We start from the raw sequence: 18,315 nt of genomic DNA, 5'->3' as shown, positions 1-18,315 counted from the left end.
AATCCCCACTTCAAAATTCCCCAATCTTACCACCACTTCACCCCTGACCTGATGTTGACCTTTACACCCCTACCAACTGGACCCTTGATGGCTTTCTCATTTCTAACCACCCCTCCCACCCCCCACCCCACCCCCCCAGCTAAACACATTCGTGATCCTGGATGCTGTATTTTCAGTTGTACACTAAGAAGGCATGGGACAGCTCTCAGGCAGTGTCAGAAGCCTTGGGCCTTGTGCTCTAAAATTTGCAGTAGTGGATCCACAACCAAAATGGCCATTGATTTTCAACCAAGTAAACAATTTCACGGCCTTTATTTTTATATACTCCTACAACTGAAAGTACAGCATGTGTTTGGGAGGGGGGGGGGGTTAGAGTTGAGCAAGCCATCATTGTCCTGTAGTCACAGGAAAATAGAGAATAATGGAGGATACAATATTAATTTAATAACAATCTGGCAACAAGTTTTTCATGCACCGATGGCAAAAATTTAACATTTTATTTTACGTTGGAAATGTCCACTCATAATTCAAGAGGCTTCATTTGTCAAAATGGTTATCTCCTCCACTTCTTTTTGAAATACCACAAGCAAAAATTACTTTGACAGATTAGAGTTACAATAAAATATCATTCTCGTATAAAGTTCAAAATATTTGAAGCCTGCCAAGAGAAAGAAAGCCCAATTTAACACTGTTTCACATTTCTTTTTTCAATGATACCAAACATACACATGGCCAACAACGAACTCTCAAAAGGATTACAAAGAAACCATCCTCACTGCTTGTCAAGAACTCATCAGTAAAAATAAAGGCATGAAAATTTAATGTGGCAGTGAAGGGACTAGGGAGGTGGACTTGGCACAGGGCACATTTCACAGTAAAAACTATTACATTATTCTTTATGGCCTGCTTTGATGGTTCTGTTAATGGAACCACTGTAATCCATTACTATCCAGATATGTGCCTTGTGCAAGGCTAAAAAGCTTTGACAAGCAAGAGGTTCAGTCAAATATGCTGCAAGACACTCATCTGAGTTGTTCTTGTTTTCACTATTTTGATAGCTGGTCATGAAGTTTGTGGTTGATGGTGTCCATTTACCTACCACTGTCAACGGTGTTTAACTGCATCAAATTTCAATGGGCTATTGAAAACCATAAAGTAAAAATACGCTGGAGTTGTTTTCCTCAGTTGGAATTGTGAAAACAATTTTATTAATGGTATCTATCTCATTATGGCTCCTCAAAACAAATATTATCTTGAAATAAAAACAAACTGTTGTAAATGCAAACTGGGTCACATTGATAAATATGGTGAAGGCTTCAGCTAGAAGTACACTGTGGAATTACATTGAGGAAATAACATTTCCAAATAAAATCAAAAAAGCTGGATGCTGGAAACATCCAGAAAAACATGCAGCATTAGAGAAGAAAAACATCCTTTTTTTCCCCTGGTTCTGACAGAGTATTTGACCCAAAGTGTTAACTCTGCTTTACTCTCCACAGATGTTTCCAGCATCTTCAGTTTTTATTCCATTATTTCCAGAATTTGCTGTTCTTTTTCTATTTTTTTCTGAAGACCTATATATTGCATATATATCAAATGACAATATTGAGCAGAGAAGTCTTCAGTATCTGAAGGTTTGATCTGGTCCAAAAAAAATCAGCTGGACACAAAATATCCTTGAAAGTTTCAATAAGATTGATCCTACATTACAATCTGTGTATATTATCATGCACATTGAATAAATTTTATTTATTCATTCACTGAATGTGGGCATGGCTGACAGCTCCAGTATTATTATTGATTACATATGTCTGGTAACTCAAGCTGCCTTCTTGAACTGTTCCCATCTTTGGGTGAAGCCCATCTCTCGGTGCCCACAATGACATTGATCTTTGAGTATTATTAGATCTTTACTCTTCCAAATAATGAAAGATATTCTCTTCAAATGTGATTCAGAGTTTCAGAATTGTACAGCAAAGAAGAAGGCCTTTCAAACCAACCTGTTCTTACTGACTAAATTATCTACTTAAGGTGGTTGCATTTGCCTGTATTTGTGGCAGAACCTCATGATGTTGACAATGGAAGAGCTTTGGGAACCCAGAGGGTTCGGCAATGATGGACGAAATGATGGCTCTGGTGGAAGACCACAAGCCTTGTTTTCTCTTCTGCCAGATATTCCTGGAACAGATGCCGGAGGACATCCAGCTGCTCCTCACAGATGAAGATGAAGACTTCTTGAACCTGAGGAGAGCAGCAGCTCTCCACACAAAGAGGGAGAACAAGGCAGCCCTCAACTAGGTGGCACACCCAGGAGCCAGCTGACAGCAAGCCACTCCCAACACCAAACCAGAGGAGGGCCAGTCGATCTCGTGCTTCTACCACCAGTGCTTCTACCACAACTGACATAGGATAGGTTAACCCTCTCTCTTGGTCATGAAGCGACTTCGTAGAAGCACGCTGCTCAACTGACCAGAGTGGAGACAACTGTTGGGGATTTGGAGTATGTCCTTGGTCCATAAGCAGGTGGTCCAGCATGTTGGTATGAGCTGATGAGCACAGCTGACCGCCTAGGTGAATTTAAATAATAACACTTGGTTTACATTCATGACATTTACAAAATTCAACTTTATCATCCGATTGTACAAGTACAACCTGACAAAACAGTGTCCTCCGGCCATTGGTGCAGAACACTGCAAACATACAGACAGATGTTACATACATGCAGAAAAAAAATACATCCACACAATGCATATATACAGATACTAAAATAAATAAATATTATCGTTAAATAAATCGTAGAGCCATGGAGGGCAGTAAGAGCAGTTCATCAGTTGTTCAGCAGTCTCACTGCCTGTGGGAAGAAACTGTTTCTCAGCCTGGCGCTTCTGGCACTGGATTTCCACAACATCACCATTGAATCTGAGATGCCTGTATCTCTTTCCCATCAGAAGTAGCTGGAAGATGCTGCATGCAGGAATAGTAGGGGTCCTAATTGATTTTGTGAGCCCTCGTTAGACAAAAATGTCAGTAAATTACATCAATTGAGGAAGGGAGATCCCAGCGATCCTCTCTGCCACTCTATTAAACTGTGGAATGTCCTCCGATCTGATGATCCATACAAACCGTACCACACTGTGATGCAGCCAGCCAGGATGCTCTCGAATGTGCTCCTGTATAAAGTTGACAGGATGGTGGCAGGCAGCTTTGCCAGCCTCAGTCTTCTCAGGAGGTGCAGTCGCAGTTGTGCCTTCCTGAGAAGTGAGGAAATATGTGATCAGGATATGCCACTCCTGATGAGGATTTTGAGGATCAATCTTTCTACTCTCTCCACTACAGAGTGAGTAATGTTTCGCAGAAGGTGGCTGATCCTGATCCTCCTGATCATGGTTGCAATGCAACTAGCAATGCCTTACAGATTAATTAGACTTGGCTGCCAGCAGGAGGCTGACACACAGTATATAAAATCTGTAATGGAGGCTTGCAGCCTCATGGCAAGCCTCATGTGTCGTTTACATCAACTTTAAAGTAAAGAACCTTTTCCTTCATCCATGTGTTGTCTTAACAACTCACACATTCAAATACAAGATGAAACATGGTGTCAGAAGAAGAAAATTAAAAGGAAATACATTAAAAGGTAAAAATCTAAAGTCAGCAACTGATCAGCGAAGAGAAGCTAACAGAGCTGAAACATGAAAAGATTACATCCACCAGTGAAACTTCAGCTGACAGGTAATGTGGCTTAAACATGGAACAGATTTAAACAGCGTTTTGGATTGTATTTAGTGGCAGTCGGCGCTGACAAGAAAAGTGATGCAGTGAAAGTGTCAGTTTTCTTACACGTCGTGGGTGATGAAGCCCTGGAGGTGTATAATAACTTCAGATTTGCTGCTGAAGGAGACAAAATGAAACTGGAAAAATAATGGAACACTTTGAGGCACACTGTATACCTAAATGTAACGTGATGTTTGAGAGGCACAGATTTTTCACATGTGCACAGAAAATGGAAGAAAGTATTGATCAGTATCTGACTGAATTGAGAAACAGAAGCAAAATGTATGAATTTAATGGACTGACTGACTTGCAGATAAAAGACAGTCTTGTGTGTGGTATTCCAGATAATAGTCTAAGGGAAAGGCTGCTAAGAGAGCAAGATCTAGACCTGGATAAAGCCATAGCACACTTTAGGGCTACAGAAACTGTAAAAACAGAGGCAAAAGAGCTGTTCAATGAAACTAGCTGCAACATGGATGCAGTGAGTAAGAATGGCCATAAACCATTTAACAAAAAGTGCGCCAATAGGGAAAGAGAGGTGTGGTCAGTGAACAAAAATGAAAGGAACAATTGAAAGCCATGTCGTCGATATGGAACACAACACCTACCAAAAAAGTGTCCAGGATATGGTAAAAAAATGCTATATGTGCATCAAAAGCAACCATCATGCCCATTGCTGTAGGAACCAAGTGCAGCAAAGCAAGGTTCATGCAGTAGATGAAAGGGAGATAGAGGAATTCTATGTAGATGTTGTGATTGAAAACAGAGACTGGATGTTGAGATTAAAAGTGAATGACATTTACATTTCAGTTAAATAGGATACTGGAGCACAAATTACTGTAATATCAGAGACTGAATTTAAGATTAGTCCCAGACCAAAGATGTAAGGAACAAAAGTAAAGGTGACAGGACATTTAGGTACCGATATACAAGTACAAGGAGAATGCATGGTCAAAGGGAAACACAAGGACAGAGAGCATATGCTAGCATTCATCACGGTACCAAAGGAGATACAGCCAATACTTAACAGCCTGTGAAAAAATAAACCTGGTAAAAAGAGTCCTCTTTGAGGAAAGCGAAGTAGAGACAGCCTGTGATGAACTCATGAAAGAGTACAATGATCTATTTCAGGGTCTAGGCTGCTTTCCAAGAGAATACACGATCAGAGTGGATAAACGTGTGCCACCGATAATACATCCATCCAGAAACGATCCATTTGCATTTCAAAAGCAACTAAAAGCAGAGTTGGACAGGTTGGAAAGCCTAAACGTGATTCAGAAGTTAGATGAGATAACAGAGTGGGTGAGTTCATTTGTTGTGGTGGACAAAAAGAATGGAAAGCTTAGAATTTGCCTGGATCCAAACAGAGCAATAAAGAGATAACATTTTAAGCTTCAGACGCATGAAGAAATCATGTCACAGCTTGCAAATGCAAAGTTTTTCAGCAAGTTAGATGCTGCATCAGGATTTTGGCAGTTGAAATTGGATGAGGCAAGTTCAAGATTGTACATGTTCAATAGTCCATTTGGCAGATACAGATTCCTAAGGTGACCATTGGGAATTGCCTCAGCTCCTGACGTGGATCACAAAACTATCCTTATGGTCTATGAGCACCTGGATGGAGTTGATACTTCAATGGGGAACCAGGAGAATGGAGTATGATGAGAAACTAAGGAAAGTGCTGGAAGCAACAAGGAAAGCAAACCCAAAGAGTCTGAGAAAAGAGATGCGAAAAAGGATCCATGGAGGATAGAAAAGTGTAAGAAAAGAGCACGAGTGGAGATGTACCAGCCAAGAATCAACAATGATATTACAAATGAAGTCTCAAACTGTACAATATGATGGAAATATCAAGCAAGCAATCCTGCAGAACCACTAAAGCCACACCCAGCCTCACACAGACCTTATCAGAAGGTAGGCACTGACCTATTTAAATGTTAAGTTTGCAGATGTCACAAGAATAGATGACCTCATCAGCAACAATGATGAGTTGAAACTATCTTGTAGTCACAGACTATTACTCCCTGTATCCAAAGGTGTGTAAACTGAACACCACCACTTCAGATGTGGTAATAACAGGTATGAAAGCCATATTCTCCAGACATGGCGTGGCAAGCGAGGTCTTCACAGCCAATGGACCTAGTTTTGCAATTTAAAGCTCCAACAGTTTGCCAAAGAGTGGGACTTGGTACACACCAAGTCAAGTCCTAATTTTCCATAGTCCAATGGTCTAGTGGAAAAATCAGTACAGACAGTGAAAAGACTGATGGACAAGGCAAACGACAGTGGAACAGACTTCTACCAGAGCATGCTAGTATACCGCATGATGCCGCTCGAGTGTGGCATGTCACCAGCACAACTCCTTATGGGATGTAGGCTAAGATCAAATCTACCCATTCTGGTGTTAAAGTTAAAATTGCAGAATCATTCAAAGAAAACATGTTAGTTAAAAGTAAGCTACTTTTGTTTTAAAAAAGGGAGATGTAATGATAGTCATCGTGGTTGCAATGCAACTAGCAATGCCTTACCATTTGATTAGATTTGGCTGCCAGCAGGGGGCTGACTGATCTGTAAGTGTGATCTGTAATGGAGGCTTGCAGCCTCATGGCATGCCTCATGGTGCTGTTTACAACAACTTTAGAGTAAAGAACCTTTTCCTTCATCCATGTGTTGTCTAAGAAATCACACATACGAATATTAGATGAAACAACTCCACAATCATCTCCTTTGTCTGGACCACGTTGAGACTCAGGTTGTTTTTCTCATACCATTTCACAAGTTTTTCCACCACTTCTCTGTGTTTCAACTCATCATTGTTGCTGATGAGGTCATCTATTCTTGTGACATCTGCAAACTTAATAATTCTGTCAGAGTTGGATCTGGTGTTGCAGTCGTAAGTCAATATTGTGAATGAGGGTGGGCTGAGCACACAACCCTGAGGTATGCCAGATCTCAGCATGATGGTGCTAGACATTCTGCTACCTACCTGGACAGACTGTGATCTTTCCATTAGGACAGCTTCTTCACCAGCCTCTGGGGTATGATCAGATTGAACGCTGAGCTGAAGTCAATGGAAAACAGCCTGGTGTACTAGGCATCATTCTCAACTGGATGGAAAGGCTACAACATCAACTGTGGAATAGTTCCGTCTGTAGGCAAATTGAAATGGGTCCAGTGTCTCTGGAAGGGGTACTTTAATGCATTCCATCATCAGATGCTGGAAGCATTTCATAATGGTGGAGCTTCGTGCCACTAGGCAGTAGTACTGTGTACTGTTACCCTCTTTGGTACTGGAATAATAGTGGCTGTCTTGAAACCCATGCAGATGATGGTCTGCTGCAATGATGTGTTGCAGATGTGCATAAGGATCTCCATCAGTTGGTCTGTACAGTCCTTCAGAACCTGACCAAGTGTGTTGTCTGGTCCTGCTGCCTTGTGTGGGTTCACTTTGGATAGAATTCTACTCACCTCAGCCACAGCCATGCAGGGGGCCCATTCCTTAGGGGGACACGGAGCTTTGTTTGGTGTCAAACTGATCTTCTCATCAAAGTATGCATAGAAGATATTCAGTGTGTCAGCAAGGGAGGCGTACTTGTCTTTGACTCGCAAGGTGGTCTTGTGGTCTGTTATAGTTTTGATCCCTTGCCACATATGCTTCGTGTTGCTGGTGTTGAATAGCTAACTATGGATCCTCTGTGTGTACCCACACTTTGCCTTCTGGTTTGCAGGGGAGAGTTCAGCCCTGACTGATCTTAGTGGCATCTTATTTCCTGACCTGAAACTCTGAGAAGTGAAAGGGCCTCTGTGTCCAACTATGATTTCCGGTTATCCTTATTTATGTGGCATTTGATCTCCACGACATCCTCAATTCACTTGCTAATATTGCCAATCAATAAGCTTGTGTACCCCTCAATGTAAGCATGGCCTTTATAGGTGGTCACCTCCATGAAGCAGCTCCAGTCTGTGGTCTCAAAGTAGCCCTGCAGCACTGCTGTGCCCCAACCTACCCCGCCCCCTCCACCACCACCGCCATGTCCTGATTTCCCTATGAACTGGCTTTGTTCATTTGTGGGTGGAAAGAAAAAGTTTGAAAACCACTGTTTTACTCATACCTAATTGATTCGTTATGTGCATGGTTTCAGAACTCCAAAGGAAATTTCCCAATGACAATTTTTCTCAAGCAAAATATTTCAGTAACAATTGGGTCTAGCAGTGATTCTCAACCTTCCTCTCCCACTCACATTCCACCTGAAGCAATCCTTTACTAATCATAGAGCTCCGATGGCATAGGGATTATTTAAGGTGGTATGTGAGTGGAAAGAAAAAGGTTGAGAACCACTGTGAACCTGCCCCAGTCATCTTCTCTTTGAATTTCTATGACATTCCGTTTACAAAAAGGCAATGGAGATTTAATATTACTCTCTATGCTGATAAAATGTTAAAAAAATTTATGGATAAACAAATACCATGTTTTCTTTTCTACTAATTCCTCCCCTAACAATGTCCAACTTGATTGTTTGGGACACAATGAAAGCTTATTTAAGAGCACAATATTAAAAAGAAGACTAACAAGGAAAGGTTAAAACTAATCAATCAGATCAAGAAAATTTATTTACAATTTGTTCAAATCAAAAATATGCAATTATACAAGAGAAGAGTAGAACTTAAAACTAAATTTGATCTTCTCTCTACCTATCCAATGGAACAGTAATTGTTAAGAAGTGGGTCTTTTTTATATTCATGGGGAAAAATCAAGTAAGTTACTACCTGGACAATTAAAAGGAATTTCTGCTAAAAACAAATAAATAAGATTCAGATGAGAGATGATAAAATGACAACAGATTATTTAAATATAAATGTGACTTTGAGAGAATTTTACTCTAACCTTCATACCTCTGAATTTAATAATGATTATGCTTCAATATTAGAATTCCCAGATCAGTTGAATTTACCTGTGCTTTCTCAAGACAGATGTGCAAGTCTGGAGAAACCTATTTCACAGTGTGGCATTTCCTCACTATAGTCTGGTAAATCTCCAGGACCAGATGGTTTTCCTGTTGAATTTTATAAATATTTCTCCAAATAATTGTACCCCACTTAAGCTTGGTGTTGGCTGACTCATTTAAAGATGAGAAGTTTCCCTTGTGGCAGCTTGCAATTGCGGAGATCGGGCCAGCACTTCACGCGCCAGCATATGCGAACAGAGATCACTAAAGTGACTCCCAGGACAATGAACCGGTGGGTGTAGAAGCTGGGCCAGCATTAGACCAACAGCCCTAAAATGGCTTTGGTCAAGCTGCCAGCCATCTCAGCAGAAACGGGCTAGGGAAGAAGGGCATTTATCTGCATGGATGTTATTCATATTGTTATTCATATAGATGACTCAGTCAATCATCAAAAGTGGCAGGAACTTGAACAGTATAAAAGCAGCCTTCCTTGCCCTAATAAATGAGTGAGCTTAACCTGTGTGTGTGATTCTTTGTAGCGGTCGGCTATACCCTTACCATTTAATGAGCCTTGCATTTCCCTTATCCTAAAAAAAGGGAAAGTCAATAGAATGTATATCTTATAGACCCATCTCATTACTTAATAGTGATATGAAAATTCTATCTAAGCTTTTAGCACATAGATTAGAAAATATTCTACCAATAATTATCAACTCTGACCAAACTGGTTTTATTAAAAATCACTCTTCTTATACAACATAAATCAACTATTGAATATTTTATATTTACCCTCCATCCCAGCAACAGAATATGTTCTTTCACTAGATGTTGAGAAAGTGTTTCATTAGGTGAAATGGGAGTATCTATTTGCTATCTTAGAAAAAAATTAATGTTGGTCCAGACTTCATTAAGCAGATTAAATTATTATATTCATGCCCTATGCCTTCAATTCATTCTAATCTATAACAATCAAAAATGTTTAGGCTTAATAGGGAAACGAGTCAAGGTTGCCCATTTCCTTTGCTTTTTGATAAAGTACTGGAATTTTTAGCTGTTGCTCTCCATGAACAGAATTCAAAAGTATAACTAGATGTGGAATTGATCATAAAGTATCTCTTTATGCAGATAATTAATTGCTTTTTATTTCAAATCCTGAGGTTTCAATACCAAATATATCAACTTTGTTTGCCCAATTTAGGCAATTTTCAGGTTATAAATTAATTTTTTTAAATATTTTTTTATTTTTCACACTATGAACCATATGAACCAAAATATGTACAAAAATATCTCATTAAATTTACAGTGGTCTTTTCTCCCCTTTCCCCCCAATTTCCTTCCCTCCCCTCTACCCAACCCCCTCCAATACCCAAAAATATTCAACATATACAATACAATAAAACCATAAAACAATATTTTCACACAAAGGAAAATAAACAAGAAAATGTGTAATCTATTTATTACACACTGAATCTAGTTGTTTTGTCTTCTTATCATTTTTATTTTCATTTCAGGGGATGGAGGTCATAGGAAAGCTCTCTCTGATATGTTCTATGTATGGTTCCCAAATTTGTTCAAACATTGTGACTTTATTTTTTAAATCATATGTTATTTTTTCCAAAGGAATACATTTATTCATTTCCGTGTACCATTGCTGTATACTCAGGCTCTCTTCCATTTTCCAAGTAGACATTGTACATTTTTTTGCTATCGCTAAGGCTATCATAATGATTTTTTTTTTGCACTTTATCCAATTTGAGGCCTAATTCTCTGCTTCTTTTGTAACTTAAAAGAAATACCTCTGTTTTTTTGGTATGTTATTTTTTGTAATTTTATTTAGTTTCTGAACATTCGTACATGCCCAAGTTGCATGTAATGTTGTTCCCATTTCCTTCTTACAGTGAAAACATCTATCTGATAATGTTGAATCCCATTTTTTTTATTTTTGAGGAGTAATATATACCCTGTGCAACCAATTATACTGGATCATGCGTAACCTTGTGTTTATTGTATTCTTCATAGTTCCAGAACATAACTTTTCCCATATTTCATTTTTTATCATTATGTTTAGATCCTTTTCCCACTTCTGCTTAGATTTATAGTTTATTTCAGTTTCCTAATCTTGCTGCTTAATGTACATGTTGGTTATTTATCTTTTGATTATCATTGTGTCTGCAGTCACGTATTCAAAGCTGCTTCCTTCAGGTAATCTCAAGCTGTTTCCCAATTTATCCTTTAAATACGCTTTCAGTTGATGATATGCAAACATTGTACCATGAGTTATTTCATATTTGTACTTCAACTGTTCAAATGTTAATAAATTATTTCCCAAAAAAACAGTTTTCTATTCTTTTGATTCCTTTTCTCTCCCATTCTCTAAAGCAGTGGTTCCCAACCTTTTTTTTCCACTCACATACCACTTTAAATATTCCCTATGCCATAAGTGTTCTGTGATTAATAAGGGATTGTTCAAGGTGGTATGTGGATTGAAAGAAAAAGTTTGAAAACCACAGTTTAAATCATTCCAAATTGATTCGTTATGTGCACAATTTCATAAATCCAAAGGAAATGGCCAATGACAATTTTTCTCAAGCAAAATATTTCAGTAATAATTGGGTCTAGAGCAGTGATTCTCAACCTTCCCTTCATACTCACATACCACCTTAAGCAATCACTTACTAATCACAGATCACTTATGGCATAGGGAATACTTAAAGTAGTATGTGACTGGAAAGTAAAAGGTTGGGAACCACTACTCTAAAGGAAAGGTTGTCTATTGTAAAAGGGATTTGCAGATTTTGCATCAATAGCAATTTTGGTATTTGATAATTTGTTTTTTTTTCCTTTCTAAGTGGATCTTCTTCTATGTATTAAATAAATGATGCAGTACTGGTGAGTTTTTATATTGCACCAGCTTTTCATCCCACTTATAAAGTATATGTTCCAGTGCCTTTTCCCCTATTTTATCAAGCTCTATCTTAGTCCAGTCTAGTTTTTCCCCTGTCTGGTAAAAATTTGATAAATACCTCAATTGTGCGGCTCTATGATAATTTCTAAAATTTGGTAAACTGTAAACCATCTTGATTATACCTCTCTGTTAAGTTATCCAATGCTACCCTTAGATTCCTCCCTTTCCACAAGAATTACCTTATTATTCTCTTTAGGTCCTTAAAGAATTTTTCTGTTAAGGTAAATGGTGATGTTTGAAATAAGTATTGTATCCTTGGGAACAAATTCAGTTTAATGCAGTTTACCCTCCCTATCAAAGCTAGCAGCAATTCTTTCCATTGCTGTAAGTCATCCTGCAATTTCTTTATTAGTGACTGATAATTTAGTTTGTACAAGTGGCTTAAGTTATTATTTAACCTGATCCCTAGGTATCGGATTGCTTGTGCCTGCCATTTAAATGGTGATTCTTTTTTAAATTCTGTATAGTCTGCGTTACTCATTGGCATCACTTCACTTTTAATTGCATTGATCTTGTACCCCGATATTTCTCCATATTCCTTCAATTTCTTATGTAATTTTTTTACTGATACCTCTGGTTCTGTTAGGAATACTATGATGTCATCTGCAAATAAGCTGATTTTATACTCCTTCTCCTTTATTTTTATCCCTTTTATTTTATTTTCGATTCTTATCAGTTCTGCCAAAGGTTCTATTGCTAAGGCGAACAATGAGGGGTATAGTGGACATCCCTGTCTAGTTGACCTACTTAATTTAAAGTGACTCGATACATATCCATTTACTGTTACCTTTGCCAACAGTCCATTATACAATGCTTTAATCCAATTAATATATTTTTTCTGGTAGATTGAATTTCTGTAATACGTTAAATAAGTAATTCCATTCTACTCTGACAAATGCTTTTTCTGCGTCTAGAGCAACAGCCACTGTTGGTTTCTTATTTCCTTGAAATGTGTGAATTAGATTAATAAGTTTGCAGATATTGTCCGCTGTTCGTCTTTTCATAATAAATCCAGTTTGCTGTTGTTTTACTATTTTAGGTACACAATCGGCCAATCTGTTTGCTAATAATTTAGCTATTATCTTATAGTCTAAGTAGAGATATTGGTTTATATGATGCTGGTGTTAGTGGATCCTTCCCTGTCTTTGGTATTACTGTAATTATTGCTGTCTTACATGAACCTGGCAAGTTTTGTGTTTCTTCTCTCTGGTTCATTACTTCCAGGAGAGGAGGAATTAATAACTCTTTAAATATTTTATAAAATTCTATTGGAAATCCATCCTCTCCTGGTGTTTTATTGTTTGGTAGCTTTTTTAATATATCCTGTACTTCCTCTATTTCAAATGGTTTTATTAGTTTCTTTTGTTCCTGTTCTTGAAATTTTGGCAATTCAATTTTAGCTAAAAATTCCTTTATTTCATCATCTTTCTCCTCGTTCTCAGTTTGATACAATTGTTCATAAAATTCCTTAAAATTTTCATTAATCTCTATTAGATTATATATAATTTGTTTGTCCTTTTTCCTTGATGCCAGTATCGTTCTTTTAGCTTGGTCTGATTTAAGTTGCCAGGCTAATATTTTATGTGTTTTTCTCCCAGTTTGTAATACTTTTGCTTTGTTTTCATTATGTTCTTCTCCACCTTGTATGTTTGTAATGTTTAGTATTTAATTTTGTTTTTCCCGCCAGTTCTCTCCTTTTCATTATATTATCCCTTTTTACTAATTCCTTTTCTGTACTTACTATCTCCCTTTCCAACTGCTCTATTTCCTGATTGTAGTCCTTTTTCATCTTAGTCACATAACTTATCATCTGCCCTCTAATGAAGGCTTTCATTGCATCCCTTAATATAAATTTGTCTTTCACTGATCCTGTGTTTATTTCAAAATATGTTTTAATTTGGCATTCAATAAACTCCCTAAATTCCTGTCTTTTAAGCAGCATGGAGTTTAACCTCCATCTATATGTTCTTGGTGGGATGTCCTCCAGTTCTATTGCTAATAATAGGAGTGAATGATCTGATAGTAGTCTAGCTTTGAATTCAGTTTTCCTAACTCTCCCTTGAATATGGGCTGACAACAAAAACATATCAATCCTTGAGTAAGTTTAGTACCTTCTTGAATAATATGAAAATTCCTTCTCTCATGGGTGTTGCCTCCTCCATATATCTATAAGTTTTATTTCCTGCATTGATTTAACCATAAATTTGGCTACTTTATTCTTTTTACTTGTCTTTTGTCCAGTTTTATTCAACATTGGGTCCAAATTAAGGTTAAAATCCCCTCCTATCAATATATTTCCTTGTGTGTCTACAATCTTCAAAAAAAAATCCTGCATAAACTTTTGATCCTCCTCGTTAGGTGCGTATATATTGAGCAAATTCCAAAATTCTGAGTATATCTGACACTTTATCATTGCATACCTCCCTGTCGGATCTATCATTTCCTCCTCTATTTTGATTGGTACATTTTTGTTAACTAGTATGGCTACACCTCTAGCTTTTGAATTATAGGATGCTGCCGTTACGTGTCCTACCCAGTCTCTCTTTAGTTTGTTATGTTCTGCTTCAGTTAGATGCATTTCCTGCACAAATGTTGTATCTATTTTTTCCTTCTTCAATTAATTTAGTAGCCTCTTCCTTTTAATTTGATTATGTATTCCATTAATGTTTCTAGTCATATAGTTCAACATGGCCATCTTATATCTTGCATACACCTCTTTTCCACCTCTTCGCCACCTCCATCCCCCTTTTCCCCATTTTCATCTCTTAGTTTTCTCTTATTACACTTAATATACGACAACACATTTAAGACATAAAGTACCCCCACAGTTCCCACATCCACTAATACCTTAACCCCAAAAGTTCCTCCCTGTCTGAGTTGCCCCATACACCTTGCCGGGCAACCACAACTCCCCTTTTCATTTGGGTTGCGATCTTGTTGGCAGCGTCAACTGATTTTGCAGTGACAGTTATTTCCCCCTCCACCCAGCCCTCTCCAGAAAACATTTTTTTTTAACACTGTATTTAATAGTTTTTCTATGGCTAGTCCCATTATAGATAATCATCTTTTTCAGCTGTCTCTGCTGGACATAGATTTCAAGGAATGGTGTAGAATAGGCATCAAAGTTATAAAGATCATTTTATTTGAGATAACTTTGCCCCTTTTGAAAAATTATCAGCCAAACTGAATCTTTCTAACAGAAATTTGTTAGATATTTACAAGTAAGGCATTTTATTCAGTCCAAGCTTTATGGTTTTCCTCAAATCTCAAATACTAATATTCCTGATTGATTTTTAACATGCTTTTTTTCACGGATAATTACAATCAAATATTTATAATGATTTATTGGATTTAGGATCAGCCTCAATGGCTGGGTTTAAGAACGATTGGGAATGAGATTTGAACGTAAAATTTTCAGATGAAGATTGGTTCTCTACTCTCAGCTTGATTAATGATTCTTCATTCTGTGCAAGACATTGCTTATTACAGTTGAGAACACACATATCCAAACTTAAATTATCTTGTTTTTATACAGATATTGATCTACTATGTGAGAAATGTAACATTTTTGAACCATCACTGATCCATGTTTTGGGAGTGCCCAAATTTAGAGAGATTCTTGAAAGACATTTTCCAAACTTTATCAATGATTTTTAACATCAATATAGAATCATGTTCGTTAATTGCTTTGTTTGGTTTTTCACATGAGCCAGATATACTTCTGTCTGCAACTCTGGAGAAACTTTTAGCCTTTACCACATTGATAGCCAGATGAGCAATTTTATTGAAATAGAAAAATGATGCTTCACCTTCCCATACACAGTGGTTACATGATGTAATGTCCTATTTAGGCTTGGATAAAATTAGATACAATCGGATTTGGGCATGGTAATCAATCCATAATGCTGGTCAGACCTGTGTATCTAATATGATTACCTTAATTAATTCTAGATATAGACTGATAAATTATAATTTTCTGCACCAATTATATTTCACAACTCAAAAGATGAATAAAAATAAATCAAAAAATTTTGATAGGTGTTTTACATGTGGTATAGATGCAGCTGACGTGGACTTTTTACCCCCTCCATAAATCTTCGTCTGCGAAGCCAAGCCAAAGAAAGAAGAAGATGTTAGTAGCTTTTTACATTCCACTTGGTTATGCACAAAATTAAGACCCTTTTGGATTGAATTAGGGAAAGAGTTGACAGAAATTGTGGGGGTGAATATCCCTCTAAACCCAGAAGTGTTTCTTCTGGGAAATATGGCAGTTATAAAAGTTGACATCTCCAGAAGTAAATCTAAATTTATTACAATTGTATGGTCAATAGCCAGGAAATGTATAGCAGTAATATGGAAATCCGATTCCCTACTTCACATTGATCGTTGGAATGTGGAAGTGCATAGTTGTATTCCCCTTGAGAAGATTACTTATTGTCATAGGAATAGATATTGTATGCTCGTTGAAATTTGGAAACCTTATTTAGATTACTTAAATGCCAAGACTGTATAATTTATTTGATATTTGTCAATTATGAGATATTTAATCATGTCAGCCATAAACGAGCCTGCAGCTGACGTGGACATTTACCCCTCCATAAATCTTCATCCGTGAAGCCAAGCCAAAGAAGAAGAATACTTTTAAAATGATGTGTCTCTGAGATGACAAACTTTGATCTTGTTGCTTTTTCTTTTCTATTTTCTTTCTTTTTATCTCCCTCTATTCCCTGCTGTCTGTCCCCTTTTCTTTCAAATCTGGGAAGGGGGAACTGGGAGAAGAGGGAGTCTCCTTTTTTTATTTTTTTCAGACCTTTGAATGTTTTTCTATGATTTTATATTCAGTGTATTATTGTTATTAATTGAGTCCTATATTTGGTATTTTCTTAAAACTTAAATAAAATATTCAAAAAAAGAGAAAATTACATATAATAATAAAGATAGAAAGTTTCCATTCATAAAGATGTGGAGCCCATTCATAAACTCTATCACGATTGAAATAATTAAGAATTTTGAATGTTCCGGAGATTCTCTGTCTGATGTCTGGATGTCACCATTAAATTCACAATTTCCCTTTTCTTTTACAAATGTAACCTTGATTAGAGGAAAGGGGTTGATTAGATTTAGTTTTTAGTTTTTATTTTCTTTTTATCAATTTTTATTTGGATTAATTTGGTAAAAACATGTTTAACATGGTTAACATAAATTAATTCAATAATTTGTTTTTCTTGTGGATTATAGGAATGTCTAATGTAGTTCCAACCTCTTTTTGTATTTGTATGTACATGAAATGACTTGTTAAGTTTTTTTTCCTTAAAATTTTGTATGCAAGTTTATATGTTAAATTCAATAAAAATATTTAAAAGATAAAGAAAATAAATAAAATACTGGGCATATTTGCCTCATTGCAGCGCCACAGCAGTTAGTGCTGCTGATTCATATCTCCAGTAACGTGGGTTCAATCCTAACCTGAGGTGCGGCCTTTGTGGAATTTGCACATTCTCCCTATGACTGCATGGGTTTCCTTTGTGTGCTCCTGTTTCCTCCCACATCTGAGAGAGTGGCAGATTGGTAAATTAATTTGTACTGCAAATTGCCTCCTTTGCTAATGGTTGGCATTAATGGAGGGGGTGGAGGGGAGGAGATGGGCCTCACACTTAACCCCGAATGAACAGAAGTCTTTTTAACCAATGAATCTAATCTAATGCAACCAAGGTCTACAAGGAAATCCTGGAAAATACTCACTACTTCCCAATTTATGGGAGACACCTCTCAGTTAAAGAGAGCCTTTGGCAATGAAATTCACCTTCACCTTCACTGCACTAGCTATTTGTTGAAAGGATTGTGTAAATATCAAGTCCTTGAACCTGTTCTGCCAAGCAACATGCGATCCGTGCTCTCTCATACATTTTAAACACACAGATCCTTCAGTAGACATTACAAAGCAGTGGTCAGATGCCATGAACCCGTTCTCTTCAACATCTTTGAAATTCATTGAAAGGTTGGCACGGTTGGCATAACAGTTAGTGTAACAGTATTACAGTACCAGCATCCTAGGTTTGAATCTGGTGCTGACTGTATGGAGTTTTCCCCATGTCTGCTGGGTTTTCCCTGGGTGCTCTGGTTCCTTCCACTCTCCGAAACGCACTTGGCTGTAAGTTAATTGGGTGTATTTGGGCAGGCATAGGGCTCATGGGCTGAAAGGACCTGTTACCGTTTTATACATTTAAACTTTAAATTTATTAACAAGTGAATCAATATCCATGTTCTCCCACAGCCCACTGTCTCTGGCATTGAGACCCTAATGACACTCTTTTGGCAGAGGGCCTATAGACAAGCTGTCACCAGACTTCCAAAATGGACACTCCATTCAGAGCTCTGACATGGTAATAGATTGTCAAGACGGCAGAGAAATTGTGTCATGGATATTCTCAAAAAACTCCTTGAAAAAAGTATAACCTCTCCATCTAGATTTCCTAAAAATATATATCAACATTATCTGATTATTAAGGATATCCCTGCCCGTGATCACTCAAAATGAAGGAGCGACATTCAAGATATCATAGAGAACCTCAGTCCATTTGTCAAGACACATAATCTTGACATAAACAGCAGAAAGAATGAACTACCTACCAA

General features: G+C 37.3%; 1 protein-coding gene across 1 annotated transcript in view; it reads right to left on the bottom strand.

Moving 5' to 3' along the window:
* Positions 1-18,315, bottom strand: part of LOC138740666 (connector enhancer of kinase suppressor of ras 2) — a 763,661-nt gene that overhangs the window by 442,700 nt on the left and 302,646 nt on the right. The gene's annotated exons all lie outside the window — the stretch shown is intronic.

This window comes from Narcine bancroftii, chromosome 8 (assembly GCF_036971445.1).
Source record: "Narcine bancroftii isolate sNarBan1 chromosome 8, sNarBan1.hap1, whole genome shotgun sequence".
NCBI classification, from domain to species: Eukaryota; Metazoa; Chordata; class Chondrichthyes; order Torpediniformes; family Narcinidae; genus Narcine; species Narcine bancroftii.
This window is presented reverse-complemented; position numbering and strand designations above follow the sequence as displayed.